The sequence below is a fragment of the Pelophylax lessonae genome, assembly GCF_965119305.1.
Source record: "Pelophylax lessonae genome assembly, chromosome: 6".
NCBI lineage: Eukaryota > Metazoa > Chordata > Amphibia > Anura > Ranidae > Pelophylax > Pelophylax lessonae.
The window spans coordinates 79,098,705-79,120,889 of NC_138773.1; the positions used below are offsets into that span (position 1 = coordinate 79,098,705).

The window sequence follows — 22,185 nt, forward strand, 5'->3', positions numbered from 1 at the left end:
TTCCCAACGACAACCACAGTAGTAGTTTCCAGACTGTGGCAAGTGACAGATATTCTAGTTTAAACAGCCTGAGCAAGCAGACAGAAAAACAAAAAAGTCTTTATTTGGCTAAAAACAAAAAGATCCATGTAGCCTGTATAACAGAATGTTGGGATGGGAGTAACGGACATTTAAAACTGACTTGCACACAACACTCATGACTGCACACTGAACGCAAGATGGCCGATCCAAACAATCCAAGAGACAAATCACACGTATAAAAAAAAAAAACCCAACAAACAAAAAGACCCAAGTCCACAGGAAAAGAGTAGATTGTGCCACCGATGTCAAAGTCCAACACCTCCCTGGAGAACAAAAGATTGATAAATGCTTCTACATCATCTGTCCCCAAAGACTCAAGAGAACTGGGTACAACCATGTCTCTGTCAGATTCCTTCAATATGTTCTGGAACAAGTGGAGAAAGCAGCAGTGCAATACAAGTCACATCTCTTGGGCTTCTCATCCCAGATTGCTCACGCTGGTCCCATCACAGCTGCGACTTTTCACACAAGTGTTACGGGATTTGAGTAAAAAGCCAAATGAAGCCATTGTCTATTGTCTGTTCCTTGTGTAGTCACAGCTGTTAGTCTCTAATGACTTGACATTATGGCCACAGCCCAGTTCTTGATGGCCAATGTGGTGTTTTGGACAAATGTCCATGAAGATTGGGTGATGCTGGTCAGGTGGCCTCGTGTGCAGTCCCAAGTCACCTCCCCATTGCACGAATCAACGCACTGCTGCCACGCTGTCTGTAAAGCGGTCATACAATACACTGTGGCAGGCACAAGATATCTGTGATAGAGGAGGAGCAGCAGCTCTTTTAGATTCTCTATAAACTGGTGGACAGAGTCAGGAATCTGGGCATTTAGCCACTGGCAGGTTGTCCTTTAGGTATACAAAATAAGTTGAAAAATGCTGTGCAATGTAAATGGCCCCATCACGGCTCTTCTCCCATATTATTTCCAGCCCTGGTCCCAACACCTCCACTGCCTGGGAATAATACACAGGAACGTTCCTCTCCAACCAGTTGTGTCCATGCTGGGCGTAGTGCGACACTTTGCTCCATACCTGCTGTGACGCCGACAACACACCCATCTGCTGCAGCATTTTCACAGTTGAAGAGGCTTGGATGGAGCCACTCGTTCGGACATCATGGATGAGAAAACCAGAAAGGAAGACGAGTGCTACGAGGCAGAGCCGGAACCAGGGGAAGCCTTGGCCCTTCATCTTCTGCAGCAGAGCCTGACATGCAGAATCGCACACTTCAATGTCCTTTGAATGCGAATCCTTGGCTGAGAATTCCTCATTCGTGACACAGAATGACTGAACCGTCTCCCGCACGGCCTTTCTCATTGGTTTGGGCGTCGTATCCCAGGAAGCAACAAGGTGCTGCAGGAGCAGGCTGGACTGCGGTAAATGTTTGGTGTAAAGTTGCCGCCACACGCTAAAGCTAAGAGGGTCGACGTTCAGACATTCATAGAGACTGTGCAAAAGCTCTTTCCTCATAGCAGAAGGGCAGTTGGGAGTAGCCCTGGACAGGAAGGATGGAAAGTAGGTGTGCAACGTGTTCTCTGGAGTTGCTCCAAACGCCAAAACCTTCAGCCTGGGGTACAGGTCTCGCAGCTGTTCCTGCTGGCTGGTAGTCAGCGAGTTATTTGGCATAAAAGCAAAGTCCAGAAGGGGGAATAAATCCTTAGGGCCGATCATGCCAAAACCTTTGGTCAGGTTAGAATGCATCAGTAATAGGCGGTCCAGATAGGATATGGCATAGGGTGACAGCGACTTGATCCCCAGTACTGGCAGCATGAGACCGAGCCACACTTTCAGCCCCTCTGTCAAGTCCACATATCCAGTCTGACCCACAACCCACATGATTGTCAGACACTTTTCCGGCTTGCTTTGTTGGGCAAGGAGCATATCCAGGTACTTCTTCAGATCGAGGGTCAGAGACTTGGGCTTGTCGAGTAGAACAGCCTGGATGCAAATCCGATAACCATGAACCGAGTCTCCAAAGAGTGTGGACTCAGATACCATTAGCACTGAGTCAACTGCATTAGGATATACCCAAGGATGGTGCTTGAAGGCAGCTCTGGAAGTTTCTAACACGTAATTCCAGGATAGGATCACAACTCACGGAGTAGTATCGTACAATGCGTTGGGACTGTGGGTTTCTCTAACTCCTCCAGCATTAATCGTATACAATTATCCACCAGCAGGTTCAATACAGAGGGGGCTTTGGAAAGCACCGATCTGATAACGTTCTTTAGCTCCCTGTTCACCAGACAGTATGGATAATCATGTGACTGCTGCAGAGGCAAGGGGTCATTCTTCACAGTTTGCAGTTTATAGTTCAGGTAGCTTGCCAAGTCCATAACCCAGATTTGGGGACTCTCTGGAAACACATTCTGACTCTTTTCCATCTCCTGATGAAATTCACCAAGGTCCATAGCTCGGAATGCCTCCTCCAGAGTGGGAAACTTGCCCTGAGCCGTCACAGTAGTCCCCCCAGAATTTCTCTTAGAACTCTTTCCACTGTTCTGCTGCTTCTTGACCTGCTGGGGCTCGGAGCTGTTGCTGCTGGGGGGGGGGGGGGACCTGCTCCTTGTTCTGCTTCTTCATGATCTTCTCAAAACCCACCTCATACATCGATGACTTAATGGGAAATGATCCTCAAGAGCTCTCAAACAGAAATATCCGGGATCCCTCGCACGGCGGCAAGGCTCAGGATTGGTTGTATACAGCACAGTAAGATCAATCTTTTTGTGACATGCTGGTAGTGTACAGGGCAGTTAGGTCTGGCCTTCCCGGTCATGCTGGGCTCTTAATATAAAGGACAGCGAGGTGTGGGAAGAGGGAGCCTACGGGGCAGAGAGGTGTGGGAAGGGGAGCCTACGGGGCAGTGAGGTATGGGAAGGGGAGCCTACGGGGCAGTGAGGTGTGGGAAGTGGACTCTATGGGGCAGTGAGGTGTGGGAAGTGGACTCTATGGGGCAGTGAGGTGTGGGAAGTGGACTCTACGGGGCAGTGAGGTGTGGGAAGTGGACTCTACCGGGCAGTGAGGTGTGGGAAGTGGACTCTACGGGGCAGTGAGGTGTGGGAAGGGGAGCCTACGGGGCAGTGAGGTGTGGGAAGTGGACTCTACGGGGCAGTGAGGTGTGGGAAGTGGACTCTACGGGGCAGTGAGGTGTGGGAAGTGGACTCTACGGGGCAGTGAGGTGTGGGAAGTGGACTCTACGGGGCAGTGAGGTGTGGGAAGTGGACTCTAAGGGGCAGTGAGGTGTGGGAAGGGGAGCCTACGGGGCAGTGAGGTGTGGGAAGGGGAGCCTATGGGGCAGTGAGGTGTGGGAAGGGGACTCTATGGGCTAGTGAGGTGTGGGAAGTGGACTCTATGGGCCAGTGAGGTGTGGGAAGTGGACTTTATGGGCCAGTGAGGTGTGGGAAGAGGAGTCTATGGGGCAGTGAGGTGTGGGAAGAGGAGTCTATGGGGCAGTGAGGTGTGGGAAGAGGAGTCTATGGGGCAGTGAGGTGTGGGAAGAGGAGACTATGGGGCAGTGAGGTGTGGGAAGAGGAGCCTATGGGGCAGTGAGGTGTGGGAAGAGGAGCCTATGGGGCAGTGAGGTGTGGGAAGAGGAGTCTATGGGGCAGTGAGGTGTGGGAAGAGGAGTCTATGGGGCAGTGAGGTGTGGGAAGAGGAGTCTATGGGGTAAGTGAGGTGTGGGAAGAGGACTCTATGGGGCAGTGAGGTGTGGGAAGTGGACTCTATGGGGCAGTGAGGTGTGGGAAGAGAAGTGTATCTAGTCTGCATATTTTACTGTGAGATACACCCGTTGGATACTGTTGTTCAAATCCGCTTTTAAATAAAAACCCATTTAGGGAAAAAATATTAAATTGCAGCCTAGTCTGCATATGTTACTGTGAGATACACCCTTTGTTGTTCTATGCTGCTATTCAATAAACACCCATTTAGGGAAAAAATATTAAATTGCGGCCTAGTCTGTATCTGTACGTGTGAGATACACCCTTTGGATACTGTTGTTCTGATCTGCTATTCAATAAACCCCCCTTTAGGGGAAAGAAAGATATTCAATTGCGGCCTAGTCTGTATCTGTACTTGTGAGATACACCCTTTTAGATACTGTTGTTCTATTCTGCTATTCAATAAACACCCATTGGGGGGAAAATGTATAATTTTGCAGCGTTTGCTGATTATGTTACTGTGAGATACACCCTTTAAACTTGTTTGGCGCATCTCCTTCCACCAGGATTGTAGGGCGCTTCAGTTTGACTCCTGTTGCTATCTCCTCCTACTCCGCTTCCTCCTCATCATCCTCTACAGCCTCCGCAACCGGAGCAGTGATCATTTCCAAGGCTTTCAGGGCAGTCATTCACAAGTGGCTCCGAGGGTGGGCTCCTGTACCCACAAACGCCAGGTACACAATTGTCCAGCAAGGGCACAGTTCTGGAGGATGACGAGGTGGAGGATGAGGAGGAGGAGATGGAGGAGAAGGAACCATGTTCACAGCAGGGTGGCACCCAGATAACTGATAACAACAGGTACTACACTTGATCTTAGCGAAAAGGTCGAGAAGCGATGCTGGTGGCATTCCCACCTGACAGCGGCGGCACAGTGGATGCACAAGGCCAAGGCAGAGGAGGAGGAGAAGGTCGCCAACGCAGCCAGGGCACTGCCAGAACCTCAGAAGGCAGGGTTAGCATATATGAAATGTGGAAAAGCTTTGTCGGCATGCCACAACAACCAGGACCACCAGCTGTTTTGTGGTGCTGTCAGTGGTGTGTGAACATCCGGTGGGTGCATAAAAAAGTGCACACCAAAAAAGTGAAACACAAAAAAGTGCACAGGGTGTACACAGGGTCCCTGACCCTGATCCCCCGGGGCACAAGGTTCCTGACAGGGACTGGGGTACTTACACTGGCTTACCTGGCCGAAACCAGGCAGCCCCGTTCTTTAGGAGGTCTGCTGAAACAGACCACCCCAAGTACTAGGTGGGGCTCTCCCGAAGAGAGACCCCATAAGAGAGGGCAAATCAAGCCAGAAGGCCATATCCACCCCCTCCCAAGACTTTCAGGGACAGGCCCAAGGACCTACACCCTACTAATCACGCTGTGCAAAATAAAGTGTACCGCCACAATAAAAAACACAAAACGTGAGACACACAACACATAAGAGTGGGGAAAGGGTTAGTGAAGAAGAAGTGCAAGGTTAGTGCCACGTTGCAATACTATGGCAGGCCCTTCGGCCAGGAATAAAAAAATTCCTCTGGTCCTGACTCCTAACCAAAAGGCTCGGCCCTAGAGGCAGGTGTGAAAAACGTGTGTAGGAAGTGCAGTGTCCTTGGTGCCATACTTATAGTGTTGCCATCCACCGTGAATTATGGCACCCCTGGACTGCCACTCCAGGGGCACATACACCACAGGCTTTTTAGAATCCCAGTCCCTGGCAAGACCAGCGCAGCCCCGTCCCTACCAGAAGGCCTCAGAACTTAGACAGCTTTGGGAGAGCCTGGCCCACAACCAGGGACACATACCTTTTCCAAGGCCAGACTCAACCCAGAAGCGGGTAAAAAGCCCCCCCCCCCCCCGCCATCACTGTTCCTTACCATATACCATATACAGTTCCTTACCGTTCCTTACCGTTCCTTATGTACTATACACGTACTGAATGACGGGTCTGTCCCCTTCAAGTTCTGGGTCTCCAAATTGGGTACATGGCCTGAGCTTGCCCTTTACGCCTTGTAGGTGCTGGCCTGCCCTGCAGCCAGTGTATCACCTGAACGTGTATTTAGCATGGCTGGGGGCGTTATCACAGACAAGCGCAGCTGCCTGTCCAGAGCCAATGTGGACAAGCTCACGTTCATTAAAATGAACCAGGCATGGATCCCACAGGACTTGTCCGTACCTTGTGCAGAATAGACATGTATACTGGCCTTACCCAGCCATTGTTGTATTTTTGATCTTTCTCACTCTTTTGGGGTGTACCCTAATTTAAAAAGAAATTTAAAATTAAAAACAAAAACCAGTGTTGGCTACCTTGTCCTCCTCCACCGCCGCTTCCACCTACACCGCCACATCCACCGCCACCTCAACCTCCTACTCCATATGGGCCTCGATCTCCTAGATCAAGATGATTAATTTTTATTTTTCTGTTTTTTTATGTTATTTTAAGTTATATCCCTATCCACATTTGTTTTCAGAGCGCCTGCCATACTCTTAAGAAGATTTTGCTGCCATTTGCAGCCCTCTAGCCCTTTTCATGTTTTTTTTTTAGAGCCATTTTAGTGCTCAAAAGTTTGGGTCACCATTGACTTCAATGGGGTTCGGGATCGGGGTAAAGTTCTGGTTAAGCTTCGAGTCACGAACCCGGACTTTTTTTTCAAGTTCGGCCGAACCAGCTGACCCCGGACATCCAGGTGTTCGCTCAACTCTAATAATATTACTCTCATCTGATATCCTATTTTCCCTTTTTCCCCATGTTTTATAAATCTTCTGCTAGACATTTATTAAAATTGTGCATCTGTAATCGTTTTCTTATATACAGAGTAAAACAGCTCTTTCAAACTGACAGCTGAACCTCACCGGACTCCTGAGACAGAGTTGGAACCGGCTGTAAAATTGACAGCTGAACCCCCATTATAGAGGAGAGGGTCGGGCTGGTGGTTTGGCATCTGAGTCCTGCTTTGACAGCGGTTACTGTATGAAGGACTTGCATTTAAGTTGCAGCATTTAATCTTAAATGTAGTGCTTATATGAAAATTACAGTAATTACAGTATTGTTCTTTGATCTTCAAATACAACAAAACAAAATGTTTATTAAAATTTTTTCAAAATAAAGCCTTTTAGCCTTTGGTTAACGCAAATTAGTTTTTGTTCATGAATTCCTTTCTTCCCTTCCCTAAAAAATGCACAGATCGACGTGATAGATCCTCCCTGCTGATCCCCTTCACTCTGCAATCCCTATCCATATGGGATGACCTTAAATATTCCGGTGAGCTTCAGTCCTCTCATTTGCCCTTAATATTCTTCCTTGGGAATCCTGCCTTCTCACCAGGATAGGAACACCCTCATGCATTTTGGAATTTAAAAATCACTGACACGTTTAGACCTCTGACATCCCTTGGCCCTAAGTCCTTTCATACTTTGCAAGCAGATAAACAAAACATTTCCTAAAACTGAAGTCTTCTGCTATTTACAAGTCAAACATTTTATTCTGTCTACTGTCCCCTAACTTACTTACTGGCTACTCAATACCCCATCATGCTTACATGTGGAAATAGGAATCAGATCTTTGCTGCGTCACTCTGCAACTAGATCAATGGCAGAAAATCTGGGACACCACTAAATCATGCTCTCAGAATGTACTGGCACTTGAAACCAACTATACATTATTATACTGTTAGTATCTAGTTCAGACTCAAGTTGCTATACTCTGGGAAACCCAGGGATTTGCTTCTGTGGCTCCTCAAAACCTGGCACTTATATACACATATGGAGGACCTGTCTAATCGTTCATACTTTATGGATCCAGGTCTACAATATTTTGAAAGTACTGTTCAGCGTCGATATTCTAATGCTCTCTGGAGAAGCGTTGCTCAACTTGGAACCAGACGGGCTTTCCCAACGTCAATTTAGACTAACAGCAACCGAACAAATCATGGCTAGAGCCTGACTGTTGGATTCCCTTTTACTAGTGATAGCAAAAACCAAGGTACAGTGGATGCTTGCTAACAACAAATTGACCACCAAATTCATCGACATAATGCTTAACTTCCACAAAACCAAGGATCCATGGGTCTTGTGCTTCATGCCATTGGATTTTAACTGCTGCCTACTGGACTTATGAGAAACATCTCACCTCATCTGCCATCAAGATGGTGCCTTCACTACTCCTGCGGTGCTCCTCCTCACCCCTTACCACTCTTCAGTCTTCACTTTCCTATCTCTTTACCCCCCCCCCCACTACTTTCTTTACTATAGTCTGTTTTCTAACGTTTTGTGTTAAAAATATGAAATAGCCTCGGGATTATGTAATGTTTTCTTTTCAGATTATTGTACTACCTTCATTTGCTAGAGGACAGTTACTTTGTTATGTTGGTCTGCAGCGTCATACCTGTATGTGATACGTCTCCTAGCATCTATGTATTTTCTTTCATCAAAATAATAAAAATTATTGAACAGGTAAGTGCAAAGAATTAAAAAAGCTTGTATTCATTTGGAAATACCTTCACCATGCTTTATACCAGAAACATACTTTTAGTGTTTTTATAAAAGGGACAATTTTCAGCATTAAATTTGCATATTGATGAGTTACTGTATAAGCTACCTTAGTTCCCAGGTAGAATACAAAATTGTGTTTATCGTAATGTTAATGAAAACCAGACTCTGTTTCATCATGCTCATTATGACTAAATCACACTACCAACATCTATCACCAACCCTCCCCTTTCTTCTTTTCATGGACCAAAAGGTGGCAACCCTAGGGTCGGCTGTTAGTGGACATCATTTCTGCATTGTGATGGCCAGTATGTGTGCAAATATAATGCAACTGGGATAGGCTAGGATTTTTTTATGTGGACTTGCTGCCTATGTTTAAAGTTGGTTGAGACCAGTGTTAAACCTCAGCTGCCTCTAAAAAATTGCCCCCATTTGGGACTGTCTTCTACAAAATACAGCTGAAGCAAAAAAGCATATCTGCCATAAAGTCTATATTTACAAATCCTTTCTGAGAACCTATGAGTAACACTTGTTCATGGTGACAATTGCCCCTGCAATTCTTTAAAACCCAATTGTAGCTCTCCGACATTCCCACATACTACTGGGCCACAATCCTAGCCCAAACCCGTAATTGGGTCGATATCACCGATACTCCCATATGGGTAGACCTGGAAAGGGACATTGCTCCTGTTGCAGACCTTAAAGTTCTGCTATCGAGCGATAAATGGAAAACCTGGGAGATGTCCACACTCCCTCCCACCATACAAGCCTCCCTGCGGGCATGGTGCCGATCTCCTGTCCCACTAAACGAGCGCGACATACTCCCCACACTAACCTTACCAATATCTCTTCTCAATCAACACTTACCCGATATTCCCACACACCTGCTATACCGGTGGAATAACACCACCTTAAACTCCTTCTACGCGGAAGGTTCCCTCATCCCGGTCACTGACTTAATGTGCAAGTATGAAATACCACCATCGTCCTTTTACCACTTACTTCGCATTACTCATTTTCTTTTGAAAAACCCTATACGGTCTATTGTGGTAGATGGCAAAATATGGGACCTGTTTACTACTACACTACCAAAACCCCCTAAACTATCACAATATTATAATGTCCTACTGGACAACACTGAATTCCACAAAACAACTCACATGTTTAAGTGGGACAGAGACCTTAACACCACCTTTTTCCATCCTGCAATGGAAACAAGCACTTTCCACTGTAAATCAGCATACCCATTGCACGAACCACTGGGAAATGACCCTTAAAATTACGAATAGGTGGTACTACACGCCCTTCCGACTGGCAGGCTTCTCGCAGTCATACTCCCAGCTCTGTTGGAGGAATTGCTCCAATGTAGGGACCCTACTCCATGTACTGTGGTCATGCCCATCTTTAACGAGCCTCTGAAACAAAGTATTTGCCTATATAGCTTCTCACACAGGGTGCATCATCGCCCCCCACCCCGCTCTAGCATTACTGCATTTAGGAATTGATGATGTTCCCTATCTATATAGACCCTGGGTCACACACGTACTACTTGCTACTAGAACGATTATATTACGCAAGTGGAAGTGTACTGATACTCCGAACCTATCGGATGTAGTTTCCCTACTAAAAACGAATTACCAGTTTGAGAAAGCCCTGGCAATAAATCAAATGTCACTGAAAAAAATTAGCGCTCACTGGGATTTCTGGGCCACTACACTGTGACGTGATGATATCTCTGTGATATGTGCTATGTTTCTGTTCCTGTAACTACTATGCTACTGTTATGATACATTATTGTTATTATAACATTACTGTTGAGAAATTTCTCATTTATGTTATGCTTTAAACTCCAATAAAAAAATATTTGCAAAAAAAAACCCAATTGTAGCTAAAATAAAAAATGGAATGATCACAAGACATAACTTACAGTCAGTAGGATTTGTCCCTTGTGCTGATTCCTCTACTGTTACTAGAAATCCTCCTCAGTCCTCCCCCCACCCTCATCCACTGTTTTGTTCCTGTACGATGGGGGTTAATACAACTAGCGAGCTGTTGCAGGCTATCATCAGGAGAGCCTGACTATGCCCACCATACTATGGCTTCTCTAAATGAAACAGGATCTGTGAATAGAAGGGGTGGACCCGTTTGTCCTCCCTTAGTAGACTGTTTTCCATTCATAGAATCTGGGGCATGAACTGAGGAGACTTTCCCCTTACAGAAGAGGAATCCACACAAGGGACACATCCCACTGACTGTCAGTTACCTCCCTTGTGCTGATGATTTTTTTAATTTTTTTTATTTTAGCTACACTTAGGCTTTAATAAAGGGGCTGTTACTTGATGGTACAACTACGTTTTTGTAGTAAATGGGGGTTGGGCAGTAGGAATGTTGAAAATTAATTTTAGCATAATTAAATCCCACTAAAAACCACTAGGAAGTAAAATAATGGTTAAAGGGGGCTCTTTGCAAAGGGCTTTCATTTGGACCCAGATGCTGGCTATACCTATGGCCTGCAAGCTTTTTTTTCTGGTATATGGAGTTTTGGCATTTATATCCCAGAACTGCCCATAGAACTCTGTGTTCCAGCCAGTCAGTTAATGTATTCCTCTTCTTATTGTGGACATTTACTATTCAGCAGCGTGGAGATGTGTTTACTCTTCTCTCCGATCGGAGCTGAGCTAGACATTTCTATCACTAGAGTCCTCAAGCACATTGACTGCTTGTGTCATATGGTTGAGCAGTCTGGCGTAGCTAGAGTTTCCACAGATGGATTCCTTAAAATTGATTTTAACTTTTTATTTTTTCAATTTGCCTATGCCCATCACATTAATAGGCGGGATCCTCTGACCTGAAAAGTCTTGACACTTTTCTAAAGCTGCATTGTGGCTTTATAAATTCTAGGCTTGTGTTGTATCACATTTCACATTCAGCAATAACAATAGTACGGAGGATCCAACATATTGTATATTTGGTGTTCATTTCACTTGGAGAAGTGAATTTTTTGTGTGCAGTAGAGCCCCAATACTTCTTTATTTATTTATTTATTGTTTTGGTTAGAGCGAGGAAGTATTTTTAACCGGTGGCTGGTTTTTATTGCTGCTGGGGTCCTAACTGGAAATTGTTCACTTCACGTCCTGTTCTGTCACCTGTCAGGTGTTTGAGATATGTGAGTAATCTCCCCTGTGGAAGCAAAGACAACAATACAAACTCAACAGAAGTTGTAAACCTCCTTCACTCCTCCTTCAAAACAAGAACAAAAATAATTGCTGGATGTTAGCTCTAAAGTTGACCTTTACTTTAAAAGTAAAGATTTGCAATTTTATAGGGAACCTATACAAAGAATAATGTTTCCTACACAGTACCTTAAAATCCTTTTTTTTTTTTTGCAAATTTTTGCAAATTTAAAAGAAGACAGGTTTATGTTTCCTAAGCAGTACCTTAAAAAACCCTTTCTCAAATTCTTCCTGAAAAATAGTTCACTTCCTGACATGTTACTGTGCCTAGGCACAAATGTTTTGTAGCCTAATAGCTATAAATCTGCAATGTGAGTTCATCTTAGGCACTGCTGCCTTGTAACTGCTAGTCTTGCAAGATTTGAAGTGGACTTTGGTACTGTTCTCCTAGCTGTTATCCTGCTGGAGAGGAAGATGGACATGAGTAACTGCAGTGCAAGGATCTCCCTGCTCTTACTTCATTTGTGTATATGTGTTTACTCCACTGCTTCTTGATCAATACCTCTCTTGTGGTCACAAAGAGAAAGAGTTGGATGGATTTTATAGGTTGCCACCTTTAACCCCCAAATATAGCAAATGAGTACTCAAACATTATAAAAAAAAAAATAGAAAAGTTAATTAATGATGTAAATCAGTTAAACATTCATGACATAAAAGCACAAAAATCTAAAATCCATCAAAACATATTATATTGCACTCCCCAAATACCATGGGGACAATGGTCTAAATGTGCTGATATTATATAACCCAAAGAATGTAACACTTAGGTATATGAAATTGATTTGGATACTTCCATATATAGGGTCAAAATACAGGGTTCACTGATGTAGATCTCTATGAATTTCACTTCCTCAGGAGACTTTATATGCATAGAGTTAGAGCCACAGCCTAAAACATGCCCAGTCCCCCATGAAAGGGGTGGGGGGGAAGGGGACCCCCATATCAGCCTGCAGACATGGGGGTGACACAGCAGGGCCAATATGGCTATAAGGGAAGCCTCATGGAGCAATATGCAGCTTCAAAATAAAGAGTGAATAGCGAGGCCAGGTGACCAAATGAAAGGGAACATCCAAAACTGATAGCCGATAATGACGTATCCCATTAATTGGTAAAATCCAATCACATAATGCACTGATTATAACTTCACCATCCAATCTATCCAGTAACCAGTTTGTAATAAGCCACACCAACCCCTATTGAAGATGGATGTTCATTCTAGTCTTCAGTTCATCAGTGATCAAAATGGTAGTGGAGGGGCAGCCCTGGAATCAGAGCTGTTACTAGTAGCTAATGGAAGAGGAATCGGAACAAGAATGGACCAAGAGGATTCAAGTGGTGGAATGAGAAAGAGAAGGAGTATTAGAGTTGAAGAGTAGGAGAATAAAGGAAGAAGGGGACAAGAATAGGGACAAGAGAAAAAGGGAAAAAAGAAAAGAGAGGGTGAAGGTTTGGGAACGGAAAAAAAAGTGAGGGGTGCGTAGGGGGGAAGGGTTAAAGGGAAAGGACAGAAAGATCTGTGGGGTCCAGTCAAGCACATGACTGTCTTGGTAATAACAGGGTAATTTTAAGGGTCATATTAAATTTGCCTCCACCTTCTCAATATCTGATGGACCCCATTATTCTTTGATTATAACCCTGCCTCTCAAACCCCTGTCTGTTTGCTGGTATTTGCTGTTGAGAATTACAAAATTTTAGCATGTCTTGTCTCTGACAAATGCAATAGCATTTCAATAGCACATCATGTTTTATATTTTGACCAGCAGATTCCAATTGCACTGAAAAGCCTCCTGCTAATTTTCCTTGTCATCAAAAGATGGTGAGCAGAGACCCTCAAAAACAGCAGCTTATACTCTTACCAACTTCTTTGCTCATTATAAACACAAGTGTTGTAGGGCACTCTCTAAACTCTGCTGTCAGCATATATAGAGCAGGAGGTAATAAAATAAGAAGATTAAAGTCTCTATCACCCACCCGATGTTATTAAAGAAGAGCTTTTAAACAGCAGTAATATTGCTAATCAAATAAGTAAGGTCATTTAAAAGAATGGGTAGTGCACCACTGCATGTATAACCACTTGCAGATTTATGGAAATGGACAATTATTAGAGCTCTCAGTATCAGCAACCCTTCCACTGGATCTCTTCTGGATATTTACTTTATTACCTACAGGCTGCAAAGCATAGGAAAAATAATGCCTTTATTAGAAAAAGTAACATAATCATCAGTTAATCATAATCATTATTTCAACATACAGTAAAATGTTCAAAAGTTTGAATTAGTTTGTTCTTCTCAGTTTCCTTGGAGTTGCTACTATTTTTTTATGTTCTGCCACCTCTTGTTTGTTTAAAGCAGGGGTGGGGGACCTTTTTTCTGCCAAGGGCCATTTGGATTTTTGTAACATCATTCGGGGGCCGTACAAAATGTAGGCATAAATGTAATAGGCATTGCTTTGCGGCAAAAAACGCTGTAAAAAATTGCGTGACTTTGAGGTCACAAAAGTGTGAAAGGGGCCTTCAGTAATCAAGGTATAGTGTGCCCCCTTTCCATGCAGACTGACCACAGCGTGCCCCCTTTCAATGCAGACTGACCACTGTGTGCCCCCTTCAATGCAGACTGACCACTGCGTGCCCCCTTTCAATGCAGAGTGACCACAGCGTGCCCCCTTTCAATGCAGAGTGACCACAGCGTGCCCCCATCAATGCAGAGTGACCACAGCGTGCCCCCATCAATGCAGAGTGACCACAGCGTGCCCCCTTTCAATGCAGACTGACCAGAGCGTGTCCCCTTTAAATGCAGACTGACCACAGCGTGCCGCCTTTCAATGCAGACTGACCACTGCGTGCCCCCTTTCAATGCAGACTGATCACCGCGTGCCCCCTTTCAATGCAGAGTGACTACAGCGTGCACCCTTTCAATGCAGACTGACCACAGCGTGCCCCCATCAATGCAGAGTGACCACAGTGTGCCCCCTTTCAATGTAGACTGACCATAGAGTGCCCCCTTTCAATGCAGACTGACCACAGCGTGCCCCCTTTCAATGCAGACTGACCACAGCGTGCCCCCTTTCAATGCAGACTGAACACAGCGTGCCCCCTTTCAATGCAGACTGACCACAGCGTGCCCCCTTTCAATGCAGACTGACCACAGCGTGCCCCCTTTTAATGCAGACTGACCACAGCGTGCCCCCTTTCAATGCAGACTGACCACAGTGTGCCCCCTTTCAATGCAGACTGACCACAGCGTGCCCCCTTTTAATGCAGACTGACCACAGCGTGCCCAATTTTAAAGCAGACTGACCACAGCATGCCCCCTTTCAATGCGGAGAGACCACAGCGTGCCCCCTTTCAATGCAGAGTGACCACAGCGTGCCCCCTTTCAATGCAGACTGACCACAGCATGCCCCCTTTTAATTCAGACTGACCACAGCGTGCCCAATTTTATTGCAGACTGACCACAGCGTGCCCCCTTTCAATGCAGACTGACCACAGTGTGCCCCATTTCAATGCAGATTGATTGACCACAATGCAGAGTGAACAGCGTGCCAAGCCCCAGTGCACTTGACTTACCTGTTGTAGCGGCGGCTTCCTCTCTTCAGTCCCTGCATCTCTTCGAATCCTCCCGCGTCCCGCCTCCTCCTCGGCCAATGGCATTGGCCAAGGAGGAGGAGGATCTATGAGACAGTAGCGAATTTTCATTCGCTATTGTCACACAAATGGGCGGGCTCGAGTCACACTGCTCTGCGCCTCGGGTCCACCCTTTTCGGAGATTCACAGTGTCAGAACGGAGCCATCGGCTCCTTCTGACACAGTGGCACGGGGGGGGGGCGTATCACAACAATTGTGCGGGCCGGACAGAACGATCATGCGGGGCGCATGCGGCCCGCGGGCCGGAGGTTCCCTACCCTTGGTTTAAAGTATTGTTTTTTTTGTCATAGAGTGATAGAAATTGATAAGTAAAAGGGAAATAATCACAGGCCATACCTTATTTTTTAAGCCAACAAAAGCATACAATACAATTATATTGTACAGACTAAGTTTCTAACTGCTAAAAGGTGCCCTCGAGGATTACAGTTTTGTGCTGCAAAATGTGTATGTGTGCACTGTAGGCTTTCAAATATACAAGGGGTCTTCAAAAAGTTTCCACACTTTTATATTTAATAGAGTTAATAAAGTGCAGAGAGTTTTCGAAGAACCCTCATACAAATATACAAATATTCACTTCTGCGCTGCCAAACTAAAACTAAACTTATCTCTAATATCCATGCTCAAATTGACACAAACATGCTGCTGCAAATGCTTTACATGTGTTCCCACAACAAACTAAGAAAGACACCTTATAGCAGTGATGGCGAACCTTGGCACCCTAGATGTTTTGGAACTAAATTTCCCATGATGCTCATGCACCCTGCAGTGTAGTTGAGCATTATGGGAAATGTAATTCCAAAACATCTGCGGGTGCCAAGGTTCGCCATCACTCATGCTCATGCACCCTGCAGTGTAGGTGGGTATTATGAGATATGTAATTCCAAAACATCTGCGTGTGCCAAGGTTCGCCATCTGCGGGTGCCAAGGTTCGCGATGTGCTGCTTAACGATGTGCTTATGAACTAAAGCACACAGGGATAATATTAGTGTTACACTATTTAACACCTAAAAGACAGTGCTGCAAATCAAACTGTGGTAGATGATAATTGTAGAAATTATATAATCTATGACATCAAAACTCCTTACAATCATGTGAAAGTTAAATCCAGGTTTTTGATCCCACACCTCCAGTGCTGCAAGCAAACAACACACTTGCTCCACATCTTTGGTGACTGTACCCTCCCCTTAAGTTAGCACCTATATACATAACATAGGTCACATGCACATACTCCTAAGCCTGAGAGTCATCTACTGATTACTATGCACATGGGCTTATGCAATGAAGAATCACCAAAGTGTAGTGTTTAAATACTATCACCATATATTTTATTACAATATTATGCACTCACACAATCAGAGGTCATTCCTGCATAATAAAAACAGTGTTGGTACGCAAGAGATCACTCTCAGCACCCCACTTCCATTTTTCCACAATGATATCACCCAGCTCCACCCAACAAGTTGCATCATCAAATAACATGACTTCATCAGGGGTTCATAAACTGGGATATAACTTTCACACGATTGAAAGGAGTTTTGATATCAGAGATACCTATAATTTGATTATCTACCACTGTTTTATTTGTTATAGTAGCACTGTCTTTTTGATGTTAAAGAGTGTAACACTAATATTACCACTGTGTGTTTTATTTATAAGAATGTTTTTAAGCAGCACAACACTAATATTTTAAGAAGTGTTTCAAATGGCACGTTGTATTGCCAGGAAGCAAGTAGAAAATACAATGGAACTCAACTGAACCCTAGCAGCAACATTGCCAGAATTTGAGGATTCTTTGTGACCAATTAGATTAAAAAGAAAAGCATGTCCAATGGTTTACCCCTTTTTTTTCAAGCTTGAAAAAAAAAATTTTTTTATAAGGGAAAATTCATTACTTTGTGACATGTCACTAGATAACTACAGGCCTAAAGAAAATATTAAAAATAAGTTAACCACCATGCAGTGTTAGTTGTGGAAGACATTTAACTACTGTATGACTATGTTTGCTGTTAAATCACAACAAAATGTGCAGTACCTACATGTAACGCCACCCCCAAAAGAGCTGCTGGTGAAATAAGTCCCTTTTCCCCCTCGTCGAGTGCACAGAGCCAGGCACACATCTCTTCTGACACTCTCCTGCTGGCTCAAGAATCAGTCTAGAGGTTTCTTTTTGTGTTTTTTTTCTTTTTATTGGGCAATGAACCTGGGTAGGGATAGGGAGCTTGGGATACCCCCAAACTGTAAAACTTGAACAACTTTGAGGACTGCTTAACTTCTGGCTGCCCTGTACAACTCCTGATGGTCTTGAACACCTTTGGCTGCACTGCATAACTCCCAGCTGTATTGCACAACTGCTTGGCTGTACTGCACAACAATGTCCGACAGGATCTCCGGCTGCTTGGGATCTGTATGTCTCTCAGAATCCCAAAGCACTACACTATCACCATTTCAGCATTGGGGTCTTGTACTCACTCAGCCACAGAGCATCAGTTGTCTCCTGGCAATATCCTCCAGGCTCTTCCTAGTGATGGAGATGTAGACTCACACCAACTCTGGACAACTTGGGCTCTCTCCCACAGCTTCCTCTCAGCTCTCACCTACAAGCTCTCCCCTGACCCCACTTGATCCTTAGTCTGGCTCTGTGAATAGGCCTCCCAGGCTTTTTCCCCAGCTTTCTGCCCAAGGGGGCAGAACCCCTCAACAGTGGTCTCCTCCTGCAGATCTGGACTCCGTAACACAGCCCTGCACTCACACGCACACTCTCCCTCTGCTCAGGCCTCAGACTATTTATAGTTTTCTACAGTACCTCCCCTTTTGGAACACCTCCCCAGGGAATGGCTGGAGTTCTGGCATTACTTCTACTATGCTTCTAGAGGCCTGTAGGAGATGGAGAGGGGAAGCAAAACAGCAACCTGCGAAACCCTGAGCAGCCCTAAACAATTAAACCCTGCTGCACTGTTTACAGAGGAACTAACCTAAACTTGCCTAGCAACTTACTCTTAAACTAGGAGGTTGCTACATAAAAGCCAGCAATATATCCTGTAATCGGTGGCACAACATATATGTATTAACCAACAACAGTACTTAACTAGACAAAAAGGAAAGTGGGCCCTGGCAACCAGTAGCAAATGTTCCCTCGTATTCAGAAGATACTACTTGCTTTAGCTGTTGTTTGGGTTCTTCAATCCAGCTTCAGAATGTCAGGTAATAGGGATGCAATGAACAGAGAAATGTTGCAGCGTGCCTAGCATACCATAGAGAAAGCTGTGCCTGGCTTATGCTCAATATTAGGCATGGTTAAATACAGCTTCAGCCTGCATTTTGCTATGTAATGCACACATGGAAGTCTTTGTACCCACGAGATATTTCTTAATTACTGTGCTACAAGCAAGAGTCTCTCTCACACACTTAAACCTCAGCAAGAGTCACACACACACACGTAAACCTCAAGACAAAATTAATTAAAAAAATATGTTAAACTCTTCTATTACACATGCTTTTCTGCACACAGAATGCAAACATTGAGCTAACACTTTATCTGAGCATAGCTGAAAAATATGTATTAAAACAATTGGGGATTACATAACAACAGAGAAACTGTTAAGATATTCAAAACTTTGTTAATAAGTATTGTGGCAGGTTGAGCCCGTGAAGTGATTAAAATGGCGACCTGGGCCAGGTTTTTGGGGAGCAAGCAAACTGATGATGCAGGTGTATGTTGCATTCATGTTAGAGCCAGAGTTAGATGTCAGTGGCCTCCTCCGCCCTGACATTGGTCATTGTGTGAAGGAAGCTGGGAGGTGCACCATAGTGTCTAAGTCAGGACAGACAAAGGCCCGTGTAACGAGACCCTTGCTCGCTCGCTTCCGCTCTCCCGACACTCCTCTGCTACTAGTGAGTCAGCTTGCAGATTGCAACGTCTGATGGTTCGCTCATCCAAGGCTCCGGGATCCGAACTACAGTTATGTGGCGTTTGGAATCCATTAGAACAAACACCAGGCAGGCTGTATGTAAGTTCAAACAGGAAGACATTTATTGGAAGTACACAACACACTTTTATACAGAATTTGGAACATCCCTCCCCCAACAACTGTTTTCCTATTGGTCAATTGTAAAGTACATGTAGTCCTCCTTCAGGTCCTCCTTAGCCATGCAAATGAGGACTTGAAAATGAGTCAGCAGGGATTGGTCCGATAGCTTGATTAGAAGGACTGTTATGTGTAATGAGACAGAAGCCCCAAGGGGCAATCAATGTACACAATAGCCAGACACAGACTAATGGAAGGTCATTAACACTTAACAATGCGAAAGGGCAATCCACATTCCCTCCCCATACACAACAAAAGGAAAACCTGTCTGACATTGAAAGATATGTAAGATACACAGCATTTAGGAAGAACAGATTTCATGGCAAATGGGAATAAATCTTTATATTCCTATATGGAGATATGGCTGGCAAATATGACTGTCCCATCTGAAGCAATTCAAACCATTAATCATCTGTCTTTAACGAGGATGCAGCACCTGGGAGCTGCAGGAGTCAAGCTGACAAAGGTACAGCATTTTATGCATGGGCACTGGGACTGTATGTTTGAAGGCCTGGAGGACCAAGGCATGAGGCCTGAGCAGTGAAGCTGCAAAGAAAACCATGAGGCTGAATTCTATGTTTTGATGCATTGATGGTGAGAACTTTGGGAAACTATTCAAGTGTGAACTTTTTGCTTTGTTTTAAATTAAACTGGGCAGAAAAAGCTCTGAAACATACTTCTTGGCGCTACCAATGAGCTACAAAGCTTTCCCAACTTGTATAACAGCGACTGAGGAATATGTATATTACAACAGAGGCCAGTGGTCAGGAGAATGTAAAATATCTCCGTGAATCTTATGCTTTGTCCTACATGGACATTGTTGTATTTTGCTTTTTTTTTGTGACGAGGTGGGTTTCATGTGACGAGGTGGTCCTCTTCTTCATTTCTCATCTTCTGATGGTAGGTGGTCCTGAATACACTGTAGGTGCAAGGCCCTGTGCACAGGGGGTGGGATCATGATGCTCTGCACTCACAATCTTTCCTCATTCTTGCTAATTAAGTGTTATGGGATGTCTATTACCTTGGAAGACCAAGGACATCTTGTGCCAGAGAAGACGGACTGTGATTGCTTAAAGGTAAGTATTGGAGCCAGAACTGCTTACAAAAATTAAAAAATAAAACAAACCTTCACAGAGACCAAAAAAATAATTAATTCAAAGTCGAGCTTTAAACCTTTGTTTGCATTCTCACTGCACTGAAGTCTTCTGTGGCAAAGACTGACTTTCCTGCACCAAAAATATTGATGGTTATATATGTTTATGAGTGATTTGTATGCTGAACCAAAAACTCACTTAATAAGCCATTATGTCTAACTGACGGAACCAGTTTAATCCCAGAGAAAGTGCAATCCTATGCACTGTAATGTTGTGTGCAGTGGCTTATACGTGCTATTAAAACACTTCTCTGCTATATTAGACAAAATGATATCTGCATATTGTGGATGCCTTTGATTGCTTAATATTTTCTCATTTATGTTTTTTTTCCCTCTTCTATCGGTATGAATTAAAATCCCCAACGTAAACAGTTCATTTCAAGCAATTGCATCACATTTGCATCTATATTAATTCTATGTTATTGCAGGGCTGGCATTAGCTTCTGGTGATTATCCATGCAACAACACCCATTTTACTTAATCATTGATGTGCGGAGGGTAAGTCGTGTACCAGTAATGACACGCATTGGGAGTTCATTAAAAAACCAATGTAGAAAAGATGTGAACAGTCTCTATTTTGCTGGCAGACATATATTTTTTTTTTTTTTACTGAAAGTTATAACTGGGTTGACCAGTCCTTTCTCAGCTTGTGAAAGTCCTTACAACTCTGATCTTCAACACGTATAGCTGTTGGAGGGTCTTTTTTTATGTAAGCATGGTGTGGAATCTGACTGCCCAGTCAAATCTTAGATAAAAAGATGGACTGGTTCAAGTAAGGAATACCAAAAAAGACATTGTTTTAAATACTTAAGATAGCTCAGAATTGTATCTATAAAATGTATATCAGGAGACACATTCTACAGAAATATTCGAATGTATGAGCCAGAGAAATAAAACAGCAGTACAAGGCACAATGTTCTCCCTAAAGAGGACTTGGACCATAGAAGCCATTCCAAAAAAAAAAAAAAAAAAGCACTAAGAACTAGTTATCAGTATTGCCGGATTACCTATTACTGACTTACCACCCCTTGTTCTGGACTGTTTCTCTGTGTGGAGGCCCTACATTAAAGGTAAGGCTTTGCTTACTTGTATCATAGCTGCCCACAGTGATTAGTGGGGTAATATTCAAGAAGTAGTTTGAGAGATGGAGGAACCAAAGATCCACACAGTGAATGAAGCATGAGCAAGGAGATCCTTGCACTGCAGGTCCTCAGGTACAGCTTCCTTTCTAGCAATGAGAACAGTAAACTACAGAGATGTGACATAATCAGATTGCTCTCGAAATCTCACAAAACTATCTGTCAGAGGCACAATGCCTTAGATCTCACGCTGCAGATATACATGAGATTCAAGGCACAGCAAGTACATTGTTATTTTTTGGGAGTAATTTAAGACAAAAGGTAAATCATTCAGGGTACTGCTTGGGCAAAAATACCATTATATATGTTATTCATAAGATAGCAAATCTTCAAACTTAGTTAAGGTCTACTTTAATAGGCCACTCCATCCAATGTAACTCACCTTTGCTGACTCCCATAGTGGTCCTTTTGTTGGAGTCATCAGAAAATCATAGTTGTTCACATATGGTGGAGCATCTGACCATTTACCCTTCTACCCATGAAGCATTGCTCAGGTCTGGAGTGGCCAAATGCTAGGCCTGAACAGGAAGGGGAGAAAGTTAAAAACCTTGTGTAAGCTCCTCCATAGCTGGATATAAAAAGAAAACAAAACCTTTATACCTTATGTAATCCCAATGATGGTCTATTACACCAGCAAGCTAAAGCAAAAGTTGCTCAACAATAG

At 44.0% G+C, this 22,185-nt stretch overlaps 1 pseudogene across 1 annotated transcript; it reads right to left on the reverse strand.

Annotated features, from left to right (window-relative positions):
• Positions 1-491: 491 nt before the first annotated feature.
• LOC309557679 (transmembrane protein 214-A-like) lies at positions 492-21,919 on the reverse strand (annotated as a pseudogene). The gene is made up of 3 exons: positions 21,904-21,919; positions 2,203-2,709; positions 492-2,050 (listed from the first exon to the last, which is right to left on the reverse strand). The product of its transcript is annotated as a transmembrane protein 214-A-like (transcript).
• Positions 21,920-22,185: the final 266 nt, after the last annotated feature.